Source organism: Heptranchias perlo, chromosome 14 (genome assembly GCF_035084215.1).
Source record: "Heptranchias perlo isolate sHepPer1 chromosome 14, sHepPer1.hap1, whole genome shotgun sequence".
In the NCBI taxonomy this organism is placed as follows: domain Eukaryota; kingdom Metazoa; phylum Chordata; class Chondrichthyes; order Hexanchiformes; family Hexanchidae; genus Heptranchias; species Heptranchias perlo.
The window spans coordinates 31,245,627-31,266,527 of NC_090338.1; positions in this window are offsets into that span (position 1 = coordinate 31,245,627).

A 20,901-nucleotide genomic window follows, 5' to 3' on the forward strand; every position below is an offset into this window, starting at 1 on the left:
TCTTGTCTGCCCTCTCGGTGAATGTAAAAGACCTCATGCACTGTTTGAAGAAGAGTAGGTGAGATTTCCTGATGTCTTGGTGAATATGTATCTCTCAACTGACATCACCAAAAAAAAATTCTGGTCATCTTGTTCATGGGACCTTGCTGTGTGCAAATTGGCTGCCACATTTCCCTATATTACAACAATGACTACACTTCAAAAGTACTTCATTGGCTGTAAAGCACTTTGGGACCTCCTGAAATTGTGAAGGACGCTTTATAAATGCAAGTCCTTGCCTTTCCTTTTCCTTTTAATTCAGGTTATCAGATTTTGCAGCTGTATTTTACTGCACTGTATGTGCACCATTAATTGATTCATGAACTGGTTTATATACTCCTGCATGAATATTTACAAATTGATTAAATGGAGAATCAGTCAAAACTTTATGGTAATGTGGAGTTGCTTATTCATCAGTGTATTTCCATAGAGATACAATCACAGTAAATGTTGATTTTATATTCATTTTTTTCCGGATTAACTCTTTCCATAGTTGGGCAACAAAACACATGGATTTCACAAAACAATGTAAAAAATAGGAAGAGGGACAGCAGGATCATGGACTGGGCGGCAGTGACTTGTTCACATTAACTTATAAGGGACTGAATTAAATCCATATGGGGATATTATTGATATTCACAATATTTAAAATAGTTGCACAATAGAATTATGATATACACACACAATTAATAAAAAATTATGTCTACATCACTAAAAAATATATCACAGAGACGGGACTGGGTAGCACACAATGTTAACATATTGTCCTTTCACCTCTGGGACCTGGGTTTGAATCAAGGTCAGCCTACTAGACAAAAGTATCCTTTCCCTGTTGGCCGTAAGGTTCCTACATTACATAAACAGAAAATGTGAGATTTTATTAACCCAATGGATACAGGTCCACTGCATAAAATTGCTCATAATTCAGCACAAATTCTCATTACCTTGGCAATCTCACACAGAGAGGCCACAGTATGGTTGATGTGGGAAATGAAAATTTCACAGTGGTGCAGTAGAAGGTGTTTTTCTAAAGTTAGGTTTAAAGCATAATGTTGGGATGGAATAGCGAGAGCTTTACCCTGCATTGAATATGTGGTATACTTGACCTATAAATGAAATGATGGGGTGGTGTAGAGGAAGCTTTATTATGTATCTAAACAATACTATGCTTGAGCAGGGAATGTTTTATAGAATGGTGTAGGGGGAACTTTACTCAGCATCAGATCTGTATTGTGCGTGGTTTGAATCTAACCCATGCTATATTTAACCTGGGAGAACTTGATGTTGACACTAGGCAAAAGATGAAAAAAGTTTAAATTTTACAAAACTGACATCTTCATCTTGCTGAGTACAATTTTAAAATAAATTTTAAAAAATGTTAGATACACTCATGTTTTACATATTTTATTACTAGACAAATATAATTACATAGAATTACATAGACTGTACAGCACTGAAACAGCCCAACAGATCCATGCTGGTGTTTATGCTCCACACGAGCCTCCTCCCTACTTCATCTAACCCTATCAGCATATCTTTCTATTCCTTTCTCCTTCATGTGTCTATCTAGCTTTCCCTTAAATGCATCTGTGCTAGTTGCCTCAACTACTCCTTGTGATAGTGAGTTCCACATTCTAACAAGAAGTTCTCCTGAATTCTCTATTGGATTTATTAGTGACTATCTTATATTTATGGCCCCTAGTTCTGGTCTCCCCTGCAAGTGGAAACATCTATCAGGTCACCCCTCAGTCTTCTTGTTTCAAAGAGAAAAGAGCCCCAGTCTGTTCAATCTTTCCTGATAAGTATAACCTCTCAGTTCTGGTATCATCCTAGTAAATCTTTTTTTCACATTCTCCAGTGCCTCTATATCCTTTTTATAATATGGAGACCAGATCTGTTCGCAATACTCCAAGTGTGGTCTAACCAAGGTTCTATATAAATTTATCATAACTTCTTTGCTTTTCAATTCTAGTCCTCTAGAAATGAACACCAGTGCTTGGTTTGATTTTTTTTATGGCCTTATTAATCTGTGTCGCTACTTTTAGTGATTTGTGCCTCTGTGCCCCCAGATCCCTCTGCTCCTCTACTCCCATTTAGACTCTTATTATCCAAGCAGAATGTGGCCCTCTTACATCTCCAACCAAAATGTACCATCTCACATTTATCTATGTTGAAATTCATTTGCCAATCACACGCCCATTTTGCAAGTTTATTAATGTCTTCCCGTATTTTATCGCATTCCTCCATGGTATGAACTATACCCCCCAATTTGGTGTCGTCCACAAAAATATATTTTACTATTAACACAATATCTTGAAAAAAATATAAACATACACTATGACATTTTTAATTAAAACAAAATAAGAGTATGATAAAACTGATGATCAGAATTATGAATTCATTTATTGTCATATCAAAAGAATATTATCAAAATGATACCATAACATTTTGTTGACAAAATATGAAACAAATTTAACTGTGTGGCAATGTAATTAATAATAAATTAACATTGAATAACTATAAAACAAATTTTATAACTCTTTATACTGTATAAAATAAAATTATATTCTCTATCCTATCGATATAATTAAAAGTTTTGTGCCTGGTGCATGTCCAATATAATCATAGGGCATGATAAAGTATGTGAGGTGTGTGTGCCACACAAAGCATGTTGACTGGCTCAAATTTCACATTCACTAAAAAGTACCAATCAATAACACTTAAAAAATTTGCAAGCACACAGTGCGCTTTGTACAAATGAAGGCAAGTTTTGCAGAATCAGCACAGTCAATACTTAATTAGTCTTGATTTTGTAAGTATGGCTCATAATGTAGGCTCACCTACAGAAACAGCTCACGGGACAAGCCTTGCTGAATTTTGTGATGGGAATGACTCCTCCTAATTTGAACAAGCTGCTGGTCCAGAGAACTTGGCCTGTGGATTGGAAAATCCATTGAGGCAACAACTCTTACAAGGCGGTAGCTCGCCATTAAAGGGGAAATTGTGGCGGTGGCAGAAAAGTGGATTAATTGTTCACAATGACACAATGGAGATATGTGGGCGACACTGCAACCTTTAATGCCAAACAGCTGACGGTCTTGCTAAAGGAGGTACAACAAAGGAGGTGACTGTATTTGGGGCTTAAAGCCACTTGGTAGTAAAAGCACAAGCTCCAGCTGCATGGAGGGCGGTTGCTTATTGAATCCTTGCAGTGATGCCATGGATGCAATAAAATCTGCATTAAAACAAATAAATAATAATTAATTAATTTGATTTCCCAAATCATAATAAATTTATAGGAATATATACAACAGGTCTCAATTATGCATTCATGTTGGCTCTTGTGTGACTGCCAATAATCGTAATATATTGCACAATATGTGCAATCTTTCATGCTTAAATCAACAAAAGGCAGACAGGGCTCATAATTATCTGAGTTAAAAACATTTTTAAACGTGATTTATGTGCTGGTCTTAATCCTTATATGAAAACTAAATTACTGAAACTATTCACATGGTAACTGTTATACATCTGGAGATATTCATACAATGCAACTGTATGTTTGTGTGGTACCTACACCATTTAAATGTAGAAACTAGATAGATTTTTTAAAAAGTCAGATGTGCAATTGTTAATTTCCAGAAAAGGAAGCAGCTCTTTGTGACTGAGATTGACTGTATTTGGGAAGACTGAACTTTGTGGATAAATCAGGATCCATTTCCATGGAGTGATTTTGCTAAGATGCATTCCATAGCTGGATTACTGAACTTGTCATCAGTTACATTGGTTAAATGGCAATTTCCTGTGAAGAACTAAAATTTCACTAAATCACTGCAGGAAAATCATGTTCAGCCACCAATTTGATTGGTGGATGTTAAAATCTGCCAAAGATAGGGTTACTAACATTTTTTTTGGTGGAAAATATGCCTCAAATATCTAGAGTTGGCTATTTTGTTTCTTCATTGTACCATGTTTATGTTAAGAAAAAGATGCCTTGCTCTCCCCTCAACTTCAGCAAACCTCACACTAAGATTACAACCATCCCATCAAAGTACAATTCTTTATTTGCTAATAAAATCTAATATTTTTAAATCCTGAAGATAATATGGACATTTACATAAAGAAGTATTGTGGTGGAGACCTGTTGATTTGCATAATCTTTTGCTTAGGAAGGAGAAGAGCCACAAGAATTGTGTGTCATTTCCATCACAGTAACATTATACATGAGTTATACAGTGGCATGTTTTCATAAGATTTACACCATTGCATTGTATGTTTGTAAACAAATGAAGGTTTGCCAGACACTCTTCTATGAAGTTGGTACCCCTTTAAATGTTGAACACTCATCATCAGCGCTCCTTTTAAATAGCAATTATTATAAATATTTCTAATTAAATTTATTTCCTTTTGTTTCTTTCTGCCTGTTTCTGTTTTAAATATTTGTGTTTATACACGGAATGCTGAAGACTTCACTGGTGGATCTGGCTTGGAGGAGTTACCAGTATTTAGGGAGTGGAATTAACATCAGCAGGGATACAATCATTAACCTGGGGTGATTCGGCAATCATGCCATTTAAACTGTTAATCCAGCTTCCTTTACACTGCTGGACTGAGTAATTGTTTCAAGTTAGTTCCCTCGACAATCTTATCAGAGCTCATTATTTAAACAGAAAAATTCTAGAAATAAACAGAAATAGACAGAAATAAACTAAAGGATGTTAAAATGAATCATAGTTCTTTGTAACCATTTTATTTTTTAAAAGGGGTCGTAATGGTTAGACGCCCTCTTTAAATGTCAGTTGCCATTCATTAGTACAACTGTTGAGACTCTCCAGATCCTGCTGAAAAATATCTGCCTCTGCTACACATTTCCCCCTCCCATGCATATTTGTGTCAATGGCAAACATTGTAATTCTGCTTCTGATCTCATCAAGGTCACTTGTGCAGATTGTGAACAGTATCAACCCAAGTAATAATCTCTGGGGAGCCCGACTGCTTCACTATAACTCTGTTGATATCCATTTATAATGATGCTGCTTTCTTATTGTCAAGTCAGTCTCCTATTTACTTCACCAATTCTGTGAGCCCTCATCTCTCTGCAATCAGTCTCTTGTGAGTTACTTTGTCAAGTGCTTTTATATAACATTTACTGGATTACTCCTGTCTACTGACATTTTCACACCCTCAGAAGAATCCAGTAAATTGGTAAGGTACAATCTTCTGCTCATAAATCTATATCACCTTTCATGAATCATTTTTGTTTTGGCTCAAATATATGGGTTATGTGTCTTATAATAATCTCCAGTTTTTTTAATTGTTACTGATGGCTGTCTAACCAGCCCATAATTTCCAGGTTTGTGCCTGTGTCATTTCTGAATAAAATATTCAATATTTCTATTTTTTGGGTGTCACGCCAATTCTTTCTGAGCAGTTAACTACTTTGGCTGGATCTCTGTTACTTGGACCCTCACTTTCTAAATGGGAAACTCCAGTAACTTTTTATTGATTGACATTAAACTGACTTATAGGGATCCTGAAATGAAAAGGAAATAGCAAAACTTATGGGTTAAACATTTTTATTTTCTAATGTGCTTAGCAGTTTGATGATGTGATTGAACTTGTTGCTACCTTTGGTGTGCATATGTGGGATGAGGGGACGGGAAGTCTTGCTTGACCTGACTCAATGATTCACCACTAATGTTTCACAATTAATTATAACAAACTGGCTGCTTCCAGCATAGAAGTGGGGGATTGCTTATGGAGTTTGAATAAAATGACTTTGTATTTAAAATATTAATTCATCGTTGTTCTACACTCACGATGACGGAAAGTTACAGATAAGAATTAATTATGTACTTCTTCAGTTTAAAAAAGATTAATTTTAATACTGGGTATTATGGGTTGCTTAGCCAGACATCAGTAGCAATAAAATACTAGAGATTATTATAAGAATCATAACCCAGATACGATCAAAAACCAACATGCTTCATGAAAGGCAATATGGATAAACGAGCAAGGGATTGCACCTTACCAATTTACTAGATTCTTCTGAGGATGTGACAATGTCAGTACACAGGAGAAATCCAATCAGTGTTATATATACTAACATGCAAAGGTACTTGACAAAGTTTAGTCCATTTTACAAATTCAGTATCTACTGCCAGGATCAAGCACACCCAAGTCAGGTAAAGCAGGTTTATATACACGATAAAGCTTGCTCTTCATTGCCCAGTAACGTATTTTAACTTTACTTATGGAAGAATATCCCCTCGTATCCTTATGAAGTTTCCCTTTAAGAATCCCAAAGGCTGTCTGTTATTTTGTGAATTGTGGTGATCTGCCCACGAATGGAAACCAACATGATCATGTTGACACACCTTGATGACGGCATCACGCCTTTACTTTCCTTTGCTCTCTTGCCAGCCAAGAAAAATGCTTCCCACACAGTAGCCCTGAAAACCTTACAGTCCAGCACATAAAGAGATGAAGTGTGTCTTTATGTTTTGGGGATTATTAGTAAAATGAACTATTACTGTACATTTCTGTATATAATGCACATCATTATAAGCTACAAATGAAACTGAATACCAGTTGTGCGTTATATGCAGACATTTCACTTACTCTGCCAATTTTCTGCCTTTGTTTCCTCTCATGAAGACACTGACTTCTTGCTAGAATACAATTCCACAGAATAGTCACCTTCTTGTCCAAATGGCCATTATTCATGTGTGAACATTGACAGTGATTGTCAGCGGGCTGCTTGACTATGGGGCATTACAGCTGAGCCTGACGCTGTCCTCACTTGATGTCCACATATGTGCATTTCCAATGGTGGTTGCTGGATAGTGATCAGGGCTGAGAACCCCGGCTGACTTTTCCCTTCCTGACCCCCCCCCCCCAGGGATGCTGAGGCCAACTGTAATGCCACCTCCACTACCCTGGCTAAAATCAGCTACCTCAGCACAGACTTAAGTTGGATCATCAGATCTTCCTGGCTTGTATAGTTCAAATAGAGGACCTTAGCAGAATTCATAGAAATCAAAGAAATTTACGGCACAGAAGGAGGCCATTCGGCCCATCGTGTCTGTGGCAGCTGAAAAAGAGCCATCCAGCCTAATCCCACTTTCCAGCTCTTGGTCCATAGCCTTGTAGGTCACGGCACTTCAAGTGCATATCCAAGCACGTTTTAAATGAGATGAGGGTTTCTGCTTCTACCACCCTTCCAGGCAGTGAGTTCCAGACCCCTACCACCCTCTGGTGAAAATTTTTTTCCTCAGCTACCCTCTAAACCTTTTACTAATTACTTTAAATCTATGCCCCCTGGTTATTGCCCCCTAGTTATTGACCCCTCTGCTAAGGGAAATAGGTCCTTCCTATCCACTCTATCTAGGCCCCTCATAATTTTATAAACCTCAATTAAATCTCCCCTCAGAATTCTCTGTTCAAAAGAAAACAACCCCAGTCTATCCAATCTTTCCTCACAGCCAGTCCTGGCAACATCCTCGTAAATCTCCTCTGTATCCTCTCCAGTGCAATCACATCTTTCCTGTAGTGTGGTTGACCAGAACTGTACGCAGTACTCAAGCTGTGGCCTAAATAGTGTTTTATTCAGTTCTAGCATAATCTCCCTGCTCTTATATTCTATGCCTTGGCTAATAAAGGGAAGTATCCTGTATGCATTCTGAACCACCTTATCTACCTGTCCTTCTACCTTCAGGGATCTGGGGACATGCACTCCAAGGCCCCTCTGTTCCTCTACACCTCTCAGTTTCGTCCCATTTATCATGTATTCCCTGGCCTTGTTTGCCCTCCTCAAATGCATTACCTCACACTTCTCCAGATTGAATTCCATTTGCCACTTTTCTGCCTATCTGACCAGTCCATTGATATCTTTCCTCCTCACTATTAACCATATGGCCAATTTTGTATCATCTGCAAACTTCTTAATCATGCCCCCTACATATAAGTCTAAATCATTGATATATAACCATAAAAAGCAAGGGACCTAGTACTGGGCCCTGTGGAACCCCACTGGGAACAACCTTCCAGTCACAAAAACACCCATCAACCATTGCCCTTTGCTTCCTGCCGCTGAGCCAATTTTGGATCCAACTTGCCACTTTCCCTTGGATCCCCTGGGCTTTTACTTTTCTGACCAGTCTGCCATGTGGGACCTTGTCAAAAGCCTTGCTAAAATCTATGTAGACTACATCAAATATGCTACTCTCATCGACCCTCCTTGTTATCTCCTCAAAAAATGTTTACAAAAACAGATTTCAAAGTCACTTTTACTTATAAAACCCACTTTTTTACATCAGAAAATGGGTCCGTGTATGAGTGTGCATTATGTGGGTAATTTTCTGAGTTTACACTGACAATGGGGAATCACACCCAGCAGTGCCTAGTGGGAAAAGTTCTTCCACGTCCAAACATTTTTACAGAATCAAGCAAAAGTGTGTTATGTGTACGTGTGCATTATATTTTTGGCATGAATTTTGACAGAGCATTTGAAATATATGTTCATTTAAGCTTTATAAATTGGAAAAGGTGCAATTACTGATGTAATCTTCCCAATTCAATCTTAATCCAATTATATCTCTTAAGTAATCAAAGATTATTGGATTGACTTTGAAATTGATGTCTTCAGAAATAAAAATATTTGCAGAAAGCTGTCTGTGGTTGTTGAAAATCTACAGATGCTGCAAGATTTACATATACACAAAGTTTGAATTCCTTCACTATATGAATGAAGTTAAGAAGGGCATGATCCCAAATTCAGATTTAGGATATTTTAATCAAGAAGGGGCACCTTTGTCCCCAAGCATGTTGTGGCTGTCTTCTAATTATCTTTGCGGGGGTTGAAGTAGATACTGCCCTGCTTCTCAAAAAATAGATGAATCACCGACACACCATCGCTGGTGTCAGCATCGTTCTACATCTATATGAATGCTGCAGAGGTGCTAAGGCACAGTGGAGTACAGCACAGGTTTGCTATGCAGGTGAAGATTTTATAGATTTAGCATTTTTTTTTACAATGCAATGGTATGCATAATTTGTTGGTGTGTTCATGAAAGCAGCACATTGCGAGCATGGAGTAGGGAAAAACCAGGGAGCTACAGGCCAGTGAGCCTAACATCAGTGGTAGGAAAATTATTGGAAAAAATTCTGAAGGACAAAATTAGTCTCCACTTGGAGAAGCAAGGATTAATCAGGGATAGTCAACATGGCTTTGTCAAGGGAAGATCATGTCTGACTAATTTGATTGAATTTTTTGAGGGGGTGACTAGGCGTGTGGATGAGGGTAACGCAGTGGATGTGGTATACATGGATTTCAGTAAGGCCTTTGATAAAGTCCCCCACAGGAGACTGGTCAAGAAGGTACGAGCCCATGGAATCCAGGGTGCCTTGGCACTTTGGATACAAAACTGGCTTAGTGGCAGAAGGCAGAGGGTGATGGTCGAAGGTTGTTTTTGTGACTGGAAGCCTGTGGCCAGTGGGGTACCACAGGGATCGGTGCTGGGTCTCTTGCTGTTTGTGGTCTACATTAATGACTTGGATATGAATGTAAAAGGTATGATCAGTAAGTTCGCTGATGATACAAAGATTGGTAGGGTGGTAAATAGCGAGGAGGATAGCCTCAGTCTGCAGGACGATATAGATGGGTTGGTCAGATGGGCGGAACAGTGGCAAATGGAATTTAACCCGGAAAAGTGCGAGGTGATGCACTTTGGAGGGACTAACAAGGCAAGGGAATACACAATGAATGGGAGGACCCTAGGCAAGACAGAGGGTCAGAGGGATCTTGGTGTGCAAGTTCACAGATCCCTGAAGGCGGCGGAACAGGTAGATAAGGTGGTAAAGAAGGCATATGGGATACTTGCCTTTATTAGCCGAGGCATAGAATATAAGAGCAAGGAGGTTATGATGGAGCTGTATAAAACACTGGTTAGGCCACAGCTGGAGTACTGTGTGCAGTTCTGGTCGCCGCACTACAGGAAGGATGTGATCGCTTTGGAGAGGGTGCAGAGGAGATTCACCAGGATGTTACCAGGGCTGCAGCGCTTCAGCTATGAAGAGAGACTGGGAAGATTGGGTTTGTTTTCCTTGGAGCAGAGGAGGCTGAGGGGTGACATGATTGAGGTGTACAAAATTATGAGGGGCACAGATAGGATGGATACTAAGGAGCTTTTTCCCTTCGTTGAGGGTTCTATAACAAGGGGACATAGATTCAAGGTAAAAGGCGGGAGGTTTAGAAGGGATTTGAGAAAGAACTTTTTCACCCAGAGGGTGGTTGGAGTCTGGAACTCACTGTCTGAAAGGGTTGTGGAGGCAGGAACCCTCACAACATTCAAGAAGCATTTGGATGAGCACTTGAAATGCCATAGCATACAAGGCTACGGACCAAATGCTGGAATATGGGATTAGAGTAGATAGGGCTGATGGCCGGCGCGGACACGATGGGCCGAAGGGCCTCTATCCGTGCTGTATAACTCTATGACTCTATGACTAATTCCAGTATTAATATGACTACATGCTTTGTACACACACTATGCACTTATATTCTATGGATCTAATTACACATCCCAACATATTATTTGCTTTCGCAGCTGCTGTCCCTCACTTGTGATGAAACTTCCAATGATTGCCAACTATTACACATGGATCTTTTTCTTGATTATTTATTTAATTAAACACCCTTTATTTTGTAATTATATTTGCTATTTTAGTGCCAACATGTATTACCTTAGATTGCTCAATAATAAATACCTGTTGTGATTCATCTTATTCCTTTCTTCTGAATATATTGCTTTCCTACACAACTTAGTATACTCTGCAAATTTAAGCATTCTATTTTAATGGGTGTAATAAAATCATTTATAACATCTCTGAATAGAAAAGTTTCAGGACAAATCCCAGGAACCTCTGCTACTCATGCTTGTCTAATTAAAACTACTAATGAGAGGGTTGTCCAAGAGGAGAGATTGAGTAGAATGGGCCTATGTTCTCTGGAGTTTAGTAGATTGAGAGGTGATCTCATTGAAAAGTATAACATTCTTAATGGGCTCGACAGGGTAGATGCTGAGAGGCTGTTTCTCCTGGTGGGAGATTCTAGAACTAGGTTTCATAGCCTCAGGATAAGGGGTCAGCCATTTAGGACTGAGATAAGTAAAATTTCTTCACTCAGAGGGTTGACAATCTCAAAGGGCTTTGGATGCTCAGTCGTTGAATATATTCAAAACTAAGATCGATAGATTTTTGACACTAAGGGAATCAGGGGTTATGGGTATAGGGTGGGAAAGTGCAGTTGAAGTAGAAGTTCAGCCATGATCTTATTGAATGGCGGAGCAGGCTCGAGGGGCTGTATATCCTATTCCTGCTCCTATTCCTTATGTTCTTATGTACTACCATTGATCATTATCCTTTCATATTATTTAACCAATTCAATATCCAGTACACAACATCCTCCTTTATTCTATCCTCTATCCCAGGAGCTTTCACTTTGCTCACAAGTCTTTTATGAGGCATGTTATCAAACACCTTTTGAAAATCTGGGTATCAAGCATCCACTCTATTACTATCTTCGACTAATGCTATTACATCTTCAAAGAATTCTAATAATTTCTAACTCACTTCTGGATATGCGATATTGCATAGTTAAGCAACCTGATTCCTTTATTAAATTACAGCTCATAACTCATTCCCAAGTATCCATTATTTTACATATAAACCACCTGAACCCCTACATTAATCATAAATCACTGCTGATATACATTAAGAAAGAACTTGCATTTATAAAGCAACTTTCCCATTCTCAGGATGTTCCAAATCACTTTACAGCCATTGAATTGCTTTCAAAGTGTAGTCATTGTTGTTTTGTGGATAAACATGGCATCAATTTGCACACCGCAAAATTCCACAAACAGCAATGAGATGAATGACCAGTTAATCTGGTTTTCTTTGCTGGTGTTCACTAAAGAATAAATGTTGGCCAGGACGCTGGGAGAGCTCCTTTGCTGTTCTTTGAATAATGCAGTAGGGTCTTTTATATCCACCTAAGAAGGTAGATGGGACCTCGGTTTAACACCTCACCTAAAAGATGGCACCTCTGACAATGCAGCACTCTCTCAATACTGCACTGAAGTGTCACCCTAGATTATGTGCTCAAGTCCTGGAATGGGGCATGAACCTATAAACTTCTGACTCAGAGACAAGAGTGCAATCATTATTCCACATACAAACCATCAGGATCCCTCAATTAACTTACTTTCTTTCTCTGTTTCTTTCTTTCTTCATTTCTTGCTTTTCCTCACTTTCAGGTATCTATTATTCTTTAGGGTCAATTTTATGAGACTCTGCTTTCAGCACAGAATGCACCATAAAACCGAACTGGCAGGCCTGGCGTTGTGTCACTTTTTGCGATGAAGACTTGAGGAGCTTTGTGGGAGACTGTGCGAACAGACTTGGTGAGACCTGAGACCTCATCAATTGCGTAAAAATATGTAACTAAATCTCTCAAGGGACTTCATTTTTTTTCCAGTAGACACTGCCCCTGCTGAGCTCACCCATATAAAATGGACACATCATAAATACTGTGGCTTGCTCATGTAAGTTTCCTCAAGTAAGATCATTGTTGCACAGTGTTAACAATTTTAATTTTTTTTTCAGGTTTTGCTTAGTTTTGCTACACATCAGTTATTTTTTGCTGAATATTGCATCATATTTGCATTTTGGTGTTTGTTTCTGGCAATACTGTTTTTCATTAGACATTATTAGGCTAGATTTCCATCCTTTCATAGTAGGAAATCTATTCTGATAAACCTCTGTAACTGCTGCTGTACCTTTATCTACACTTGCTATATAGGAGTCTATTGTGAAATCCTTGTCCATGCACTGTAACTTAGACTTTACATTTCTAATTTTTCATTTGTTTAACAGCACCTAAATCCACAAGTAAAGATAAAATTAATGATCAGAAAGTCACAGGCTGCCTGCCTGTGATTTCATGCACTGGGAGTGCTCAATTCACAGAATAGGTCCTAAAAAGAAAAAGCGCAAATGCAAGTTAACCTGCCTTTCGTCTTTTCCGATGCTGATGGACCTGCTGTATATTTCCAACAATGTTTGCTCTCTTACCTAAAACAGTCACGATGGACTTCTGTGCTGTATCCTAGTATGATACTAAATTGCGCCCGAATATCATGCTTGCTGGGTTTTATTGCAAGTTTCCGCTAAAATGTATTAACATAATCTGCCTAAATGTTTCTTGTAAAGGAATAATATGGTGTATAATGAGGTTGTGGTTCACTGTGAACTGAGTACAGATGACTGTGCGTCTGGGTTTCTTTATCTAAGTAGCTGCTTGGAAATGCAAATACAGGAAAGAAATCAAAGAACACAGGATGGTTAAGGGATCAGCAGAAAAATCTCTGCATGCTTCCAGCTTTTAATCCTCTGTTCCTCATTTCAGTCATAGTCCTTTTAAAATATTCATTAAACCAGCATTTTCCTCAGGCTAGAGCAGATTACCAGAGTTTGGGCCATCAACCCCTTCCAAAACAAAAATCTCATGCAGTGGAATAAAGATCATTTGTAACCTTTTCTTAGGCTGCAGCTATGTTTCAGCTATCAGTAGCGGCAATATGCGTTCCTGCCAGACAGTTCCCTATTTACACTGCTTGGCTGGAGCTCCAATGTGTAGTTACATGCATGTGCAGAGTTGCTGACCCAGCAGTTAAAATTTAAGGCCCTGAATTTCCACTTTGGGTGCAAAGTTGCACAGGCACGATGGGCTGAATGGCTGTGTTGTGCTGTATCCTAGTATGATGCTAAATTGCGTCCGAATATTGCGCTTGCTGGGTATTATTGCGAGTTTCCGCTAAAATGTATTGACATAATCACAAATGTAAAATCTGCTGAAGATTGGCTTGGAGCTGCCACAAACTCTAAGGTGGACTGCAATGCTGCAAACCCATCCATCATGGTACTGTAGATGCTAGTAATGAATGCCTTCAATTAATCCACCATCTGCAACACATTGTTAGAGATCCACCCCAGTGCACATGGTGATGTCTGGGGAACAGTGACTAGAGGGAATCTATTCGTGGCCCCCAGCTGTTTATACTATTTATATACTATACAAAGGAGCATAAATCTAGTAATATTATGACATTCTCTGATGAAATTAGGAAATTTGACTGTGCAAGAAGCGTGCTAGCATTTTAAAATCAACAAGATTTGGATGTTATAATCAACTGTTCACTGAAGCAATTATCAGCAAAGCTAACCAAGTACTAAGCAAATTGGGGGATAAAAATTGGACAAGGGCCGTTTTTGGGTGCGGGTAGCGTGATGCGCTATTACCCCACGCCCAATGACCCCTGCGCAGGCATGACGGGAGTTTCGGCCAGACCGAGCACTAACCTGCAATCAGCATTCCATTCCGGGCCTTACACGTGGAATCAATGCAGTTCACACTTTCCACCAGCAGGGGAGCCCAATCTCTTAAAGGAAGGATGTTTCTTAGAAATCTCTTAAAGGTAGCAGGTACCTATTTGCTGAAAATAACAGTCTACTGTCTGTATGGCGTCTGAACGGAGGTTATCACAGGACAGGTGGACATAAGTACAAAATTGACTATGCTCAAGTGAGATTACAGATTAGAAGACACAAAGTAGTAGTTTTATGAAAGACAATATAATCTAAATTAGTTAATTTTATGTTGATTGACTCCCTACGGAGCTGAAGACGAATTGGATGGTGCAGTGATTTGGCATCCTATCCACCTCAGGGACCTACGTTTGAATCAAATCCAGATTGACAGAATGAATGTATCTTCTGTGTGATGGCCATAAAGAACCTATGTAAAGTGAATTTGGGTAGTCTCACCCCAGTTCCTAGTCAGAAAATAACACTTCACAATTTAGCACACTTTACTTGAAGTGGCCAATGTCATGCAAAGAAGCCAGAAGAATGATAATGTAGGAAAAGGAGATGCCATTTGGTACAACAGAGGGCATTCATCTAAGATTGGGGCTAAGCCACATTGTTGGGGCACATTGAGGAAGCTTCACTTTGTAGGCAGTAGGACAATACTGGACCTGGAAATGCATAATGCTGACACTGAGCAACAAAAGTATAAAAAGATTCCATCTCTCACCCCTGACAGCCCTCACTCTGATGAACACAAAATTCACTAAAAATATTTATAACATAAAGATTACCAACAAATTAAATGACAATCCCACCATCAAACTTCTGAACAATCTGATACAGAACATCAAGGACACAGATGGTCATAAACATGGCTGAACCTGCTAACTGCACAATTACAAAATCTGGATTTAGATTTGCCAACAGACCATCAGGGAATCAGATGAAAGTTACTGAAGAGTTTAGTCCCACATACTTTTAATATTTTTCAAGCAACTACCTTTGTTGCTGTAGGTCATACATACGTAGATACATAGAATTGCATAGATACAGGCCATGCGGTCCAACTGGTCTGCATACATTTAACATTACTTCCTTGCTTTTGTTTTCTATTACTCTAGAAATAAACTGACTGGTCACTGGGAAAGGGGGACTGGGGGATGAGGTAGCAAGACCAGCCAGCTGGGACACTGGCCTAGGGCCTAAGGTGAGTCCGGAATGGGGGGAGGCAATCAGGTGGGCTGAGGGGGGGTGGGTGGCACGAATGGTGGCCAGCAGTTTTAATGTGGAGCTGGGAGCCGAGCAGGCAGCTGCCAGTCATCACTTGCCCTACTGCCAATTGCTACCCTCCCCTTCGGACTCTGATGAGGACCTCGGTTGGCATATGAGCTAGCCAATCTTGCTGGCCCCATGAAACTGGTGAGCTGCCACTGAAGCCGGCGGACCAATTTCTAGGCCCACATGTTGTAGTCTGCTGGGTTCTCAAAACACCAGCATAATTTTGAATTCTAAACATGATAATCCTCAAATAACCAAAAGTCTTATTTTTGTTTGTAATGAATGTTCAAATTTTATTAGCAGTTATATCTTTACTTGGATATGTGGAGCCAGTAATCATGGAGGAAATGTGTAATAAATGCTTAAACAACAACAGCTGATCCTGTAAATATTTACCCTATTACATCAATTCTTGCTATAAGTATATTAGTTATAATGTTATCTGCTGTAAGGCTATTGAACCTTGGATCCTGACGTTTTATGCTGCATTTGCTAGAGCCTGTACCTCATTGCGGCAGACAAGAAGCTTGGTTTCCCTGAGATTGTGCTTTGAGCTTTTGTGAAATTTTAAAGCCTTTAATTCTGTAATCTCTCATAATTTGCTTAAGAGAAATAATATCTAGAAATACAGGAATTACTTTTGGCTGATCCAATTAAACTAAGGAACGTGGCCAAGGATGATTAGCTTTTCCTGTTGCGTTGATTGACGAGAGCTGTTGGCGTTCAGCTGCTTCTGATTTATGATTTGTCTGTGAATTAATAGGAGACAAATATAGCAAATAATTTGTCACTTTGATGATGGAATCTTTATAAGTGAGAATATGTTGATTAGACTTTCTGGTTTCCGGACATGTGTAATTTAGACAATCTAACTCAAAGTATACATTCAGCATGCTAACATTGACATCAGCTTCTTAAAACATGATGCAGAGGAAAGGAGGAGATGGAATGCGATTTCTTGTGCATTGGTATAAGGGTGATCTGGAGTAAATATAACTGGATAAACATTGTACCTCTGTCACTTTCTACTGTACTTATGATTGACAGCTCAGATACACTTTCAGCTGTTGGTTTGATAAAGGCCATGTACTGTACATATAACAGCTTTTATTTGAGAGTAGGAAATGGCATAATTTTAATTGTTACCATGATAAACATTATACTGATATTATGTGGGTATAACGGGATGGAATTTCCTGTATATTTGTGCCCAGAGACACACGTAATTGGAGCGTAAAGTAATTGGAAGATTGAGCAATCTTGTGTGCAATAAACACTGTAAGGACCATGTCCCCATGGAATGTGGTACTACCTGGGGAACCAGTAAACAAAGAAGGAGACAGAGGCCAGCAGTGGAAAATTCAATGGATTAGACAGGTACAGTGAAACCTGTACAAATGGACAGCCCCAAAAAACAGACACCTGCAAAAAACGGATACTTAGGCCCCGATATTAGCGGGATGTGGCAGCAGGGGTGGGTGGAGAAGGGGGTGTGTGATTGGGTACATGGGTAACCCGCCCAATAAAATCTGTCTGTTTCCCATGCGATCGCGGGTCAATTGGAGCCACTTAACGTGGCTTCCGGGTTTGCCGTCCAAAAGCTGCGCACCGTGCGGACGGCGAACCCGCATCACAGGCTGTCAGCTGGAGGAGCCCTATTTAAAGGAGCAGTCCTCCAATGGCTGCTCCGAGAGCAAACATCCACAAACCACAGTGGAGCAGCACAGGGGAAAGGCTGCTCCTAGATTTAGCGATGCCTCACTCCAGGTGTTATTGGATGGGGTGAGGAGGAGGAGGGATGTCTTCTACCTGGCGGATGGGACGAAGTGGCCTGCCTCTGCATCCAAGAAGGCCTGGCTCGAGGTGGCAGAGGAGGTTACCAGCAGCAGCAACATCTCCCGCACCTGGATCCAGTGCAGGAAGCGCTTCAATGACCTAACTAGGAAGAGGTCTGTAGTGTCACGACAGAAGCTGGGGGTTCCCTGTACGATGGTTACTGCCTCCCAAAGATACACAAAGCCAACACACCCGGATGTCCTATCGTATCAGGCAACGGAACCCTGTGTGAGAACCTCTCTGGATATGTCGAGGGCATCCTGAAACCCATTGTACAGGGAACCCCTAGCTTCTGTCGCGACACTACAGACTTCATACTAAAACTCAGCACCCACGGACCAGTTGAACTAGGAACACTTCTCACCACGATGGACGTCTCGGCACTCTATACCAGTATCCCCCACGATGACGGCATCGCTGCGACAGCCTCAGTACTCAACACCAACAACAGCCAATCTCCAGACGCCATCCTACAACTCATCTGCTTCATCCTGGATCACAATGTCTTCACCTTCGACAACCAGTTCTTTACCCAAACACACGGAACAGCCATGGGGACCAAATTCGCACCCCAATACGCTAACATTTTCATGCACAAGTTCGAGCACGACTTCTTCACTGCATAGGACCTCCAACTAATGCTATACACCAGATACATCGACGACATTTTCTTCCTATGGACCCACGGCGAAGAATCACTGAAGAGACTACACGATAACATCAACAAGTTCCATCCCACCATCAAACTCACCATGGACTACTCCTCAGAATCGGTTTCATTCTTGGACACACGAATCTCCATCAAAGACGGGCTCCTCAGCACCTCACTCTACCGCAAGGCCATGGACAACCTCACGATGCTCCACTTTTCCAGCTTCCACCCTAACCACGTCAAAGAGGCCATCCCCCATGGATAGGCCCTGCGAATACACAGGATCTGCTCAGACGAGGAGGAATGCGATGGACACCTACAGACGCTGAAAGACGCCCTCGTAAGAACGGGATATGACGCTCGACTCGTCGATCGACAGTTCCGATGGGACAGTAAAAAATCGCATCGACCTCCTCAGAAGACAAACACGGGACACAACCAACAGAGTACCCTTCGTCGTCCAGTACTTCCCCAGAGCGGAGAAACTACGCCATGTTCTCCGCAGCCTTCAACATGTCATCAATGACGACGAACACCTCGCTAAGGCCATCCCCACGCCTCCACTACTCGCCTTCAAACAGCCACCCAACCTCAAACAGACCATCGTTCGCAGCAAATTACCCAGCCTTCAGGAGAACAGCGTCCACGACACCACACAACCCTGCCACGGCAAACTCTGCAAGACATGTCAGATCATCGACACAGATACCACCATCACACGAGAGGACACCACCCACCAGGTACATGGTTCATACTCCTGTGACTTGGCCAACGTTGTTTACCTCATATGTTGCAGGAAAGGATGCCCCGGAGCATGGTACATTGGCGAGACCATGCAGACACTGCGACAACGGATGAACGGACACCGCACAACAATCGCCAGACAGGAGGGTTCCCTCCCAGTCGGGAACACTTCAGCAGTCAAGGACATTCAGCCTCCGATCTTCGGGTAAGCGTTCTCCAAGGCGGCCTTCGAGACACACAACAACGCAAAATCGTCGAGCAGAAATTGATAGCCAGGTTCCGCACCCATGAGGACGGCCTCAACCGGGAGCTTGGGTTCATGTCACGCTACATGTAACCCCACCAGTGAAAAAAAGTTATCTGTTTTTAATACAACTGGACATTCTCTCTCTCTCTCTCTCTCTCTCTGCCTTTCGGGTCTCTTTCTCTCTCTGTCTTTGTAATCTGACTCATTGTGTATTCAGTATACTGGGATGTAATGTTTTCCATGTCTGAACACCAACGACACCTTTGATTGCTGTGATCGTCTCCCAGCCGAGATGTGATAGGGGGCAGTTGGAAAGATTATCTATAATCACCAGGCATTGTTCTCTGACTATATATGCTATGCGTTTTTAGAACCCTTCACTCACCTGACGAAGGAGGTAAGCTCCGAAAGCTTGTGATTTAAAATAAAACTGTTGGACTATAACCTGGTGTTGTGCAAGTCCTTATATTTGTCCACCCCAGTCCATCACCGGCATCTCCACATCATGTCTGATGTTAGGAGAACCGTTCACATATCAGTGACTCCCTGGCCTCATGAGCAGCCAGGTGAGCCGCTGTTCTGCCCATGGGTTGCTCCTGATACTACTCCTCCTCCTCCTCCTCAATGTGAGTGGCAGATGTGGATGGGACCTCCTCCAGTGGCACCCCTCTCTGTTGTGCCACAACACACGACGATGATGCATCCCACTCTGTCTGGTGCGTGTTGAAGTGTTCCCCCAGAACGATCAAGGCACTTAAAGCGCATCTTGAGCAGCCCTATAGCATACTCAATTGTAGGCCTGGTAGCGATGTGGCTGTCATTATATCGAAGCTGTTGCTCGGTGATGGGGTTCCTTGGAGGTGTCATGAGCAACGTGTGCAGGGGGTATCCCTTGTCCCCGAGGAGCCAGCCCTTATGGGTGTTTGGTGTGTGAAAGAGGGGCGGGATGTAGGATTCCTGGATGATGAAGGAATCGTGTAAGCTGCCAGGGAATCTGGCGCACACATGAAGGAATCTTTTGCGGTGGTCACAAACGAGCTGAGTGTTGATGGAGTGATAGCCCTTCCTGTTGATGAACAGTCCTGGCTCGTGTGGTGGTGCTCGTATTGCTATATGGATGCAATCGATTACACCCTGCACCAATGGGAAGCCAGCCACAGCGTGGAATCCCACTGCCCTCTCCGTCTGGCTGAGGTAATCCATGGGGAAGGTGACATAGTGTGAGACCCTGCGAAACAAGCTGTCGGTGACTTGCCTTATGCACTTGTGTGCTGACGAATGAGAGACCCCGGCGATGTCCCTGATGGCACCCTGGAATGATTCGGAGGCGAAGAAGTTGAGGGCAGTGGTGACTTTGACAGCGACATTTAAGGAGATGCTGCTCAGCCCAGCCGGGAGCAGCTCGGCATGAAGGAGGCTGCAGATGTCCGTGACTACCTGGCGACTCACTCTGAGCCTCCGTATGCACTGTTCCTCAGAGAGGTCCATAAAGCTGAATCGCGGTGTGTAGACCCTGTTGCAAGGGTAGTGCCTCCTGAGACATCGCTCTCTCTGTTGTTACCCTCTGTGCTCTTGTGCAGGTGCCTGTGGTGCAGCACTGTGTTTTGGAGCTCCACATGGCGGAGGTGGACGCCGTGCCTGGCGAGGCTGGTGATGTTGCTCATCCTCGGATGTA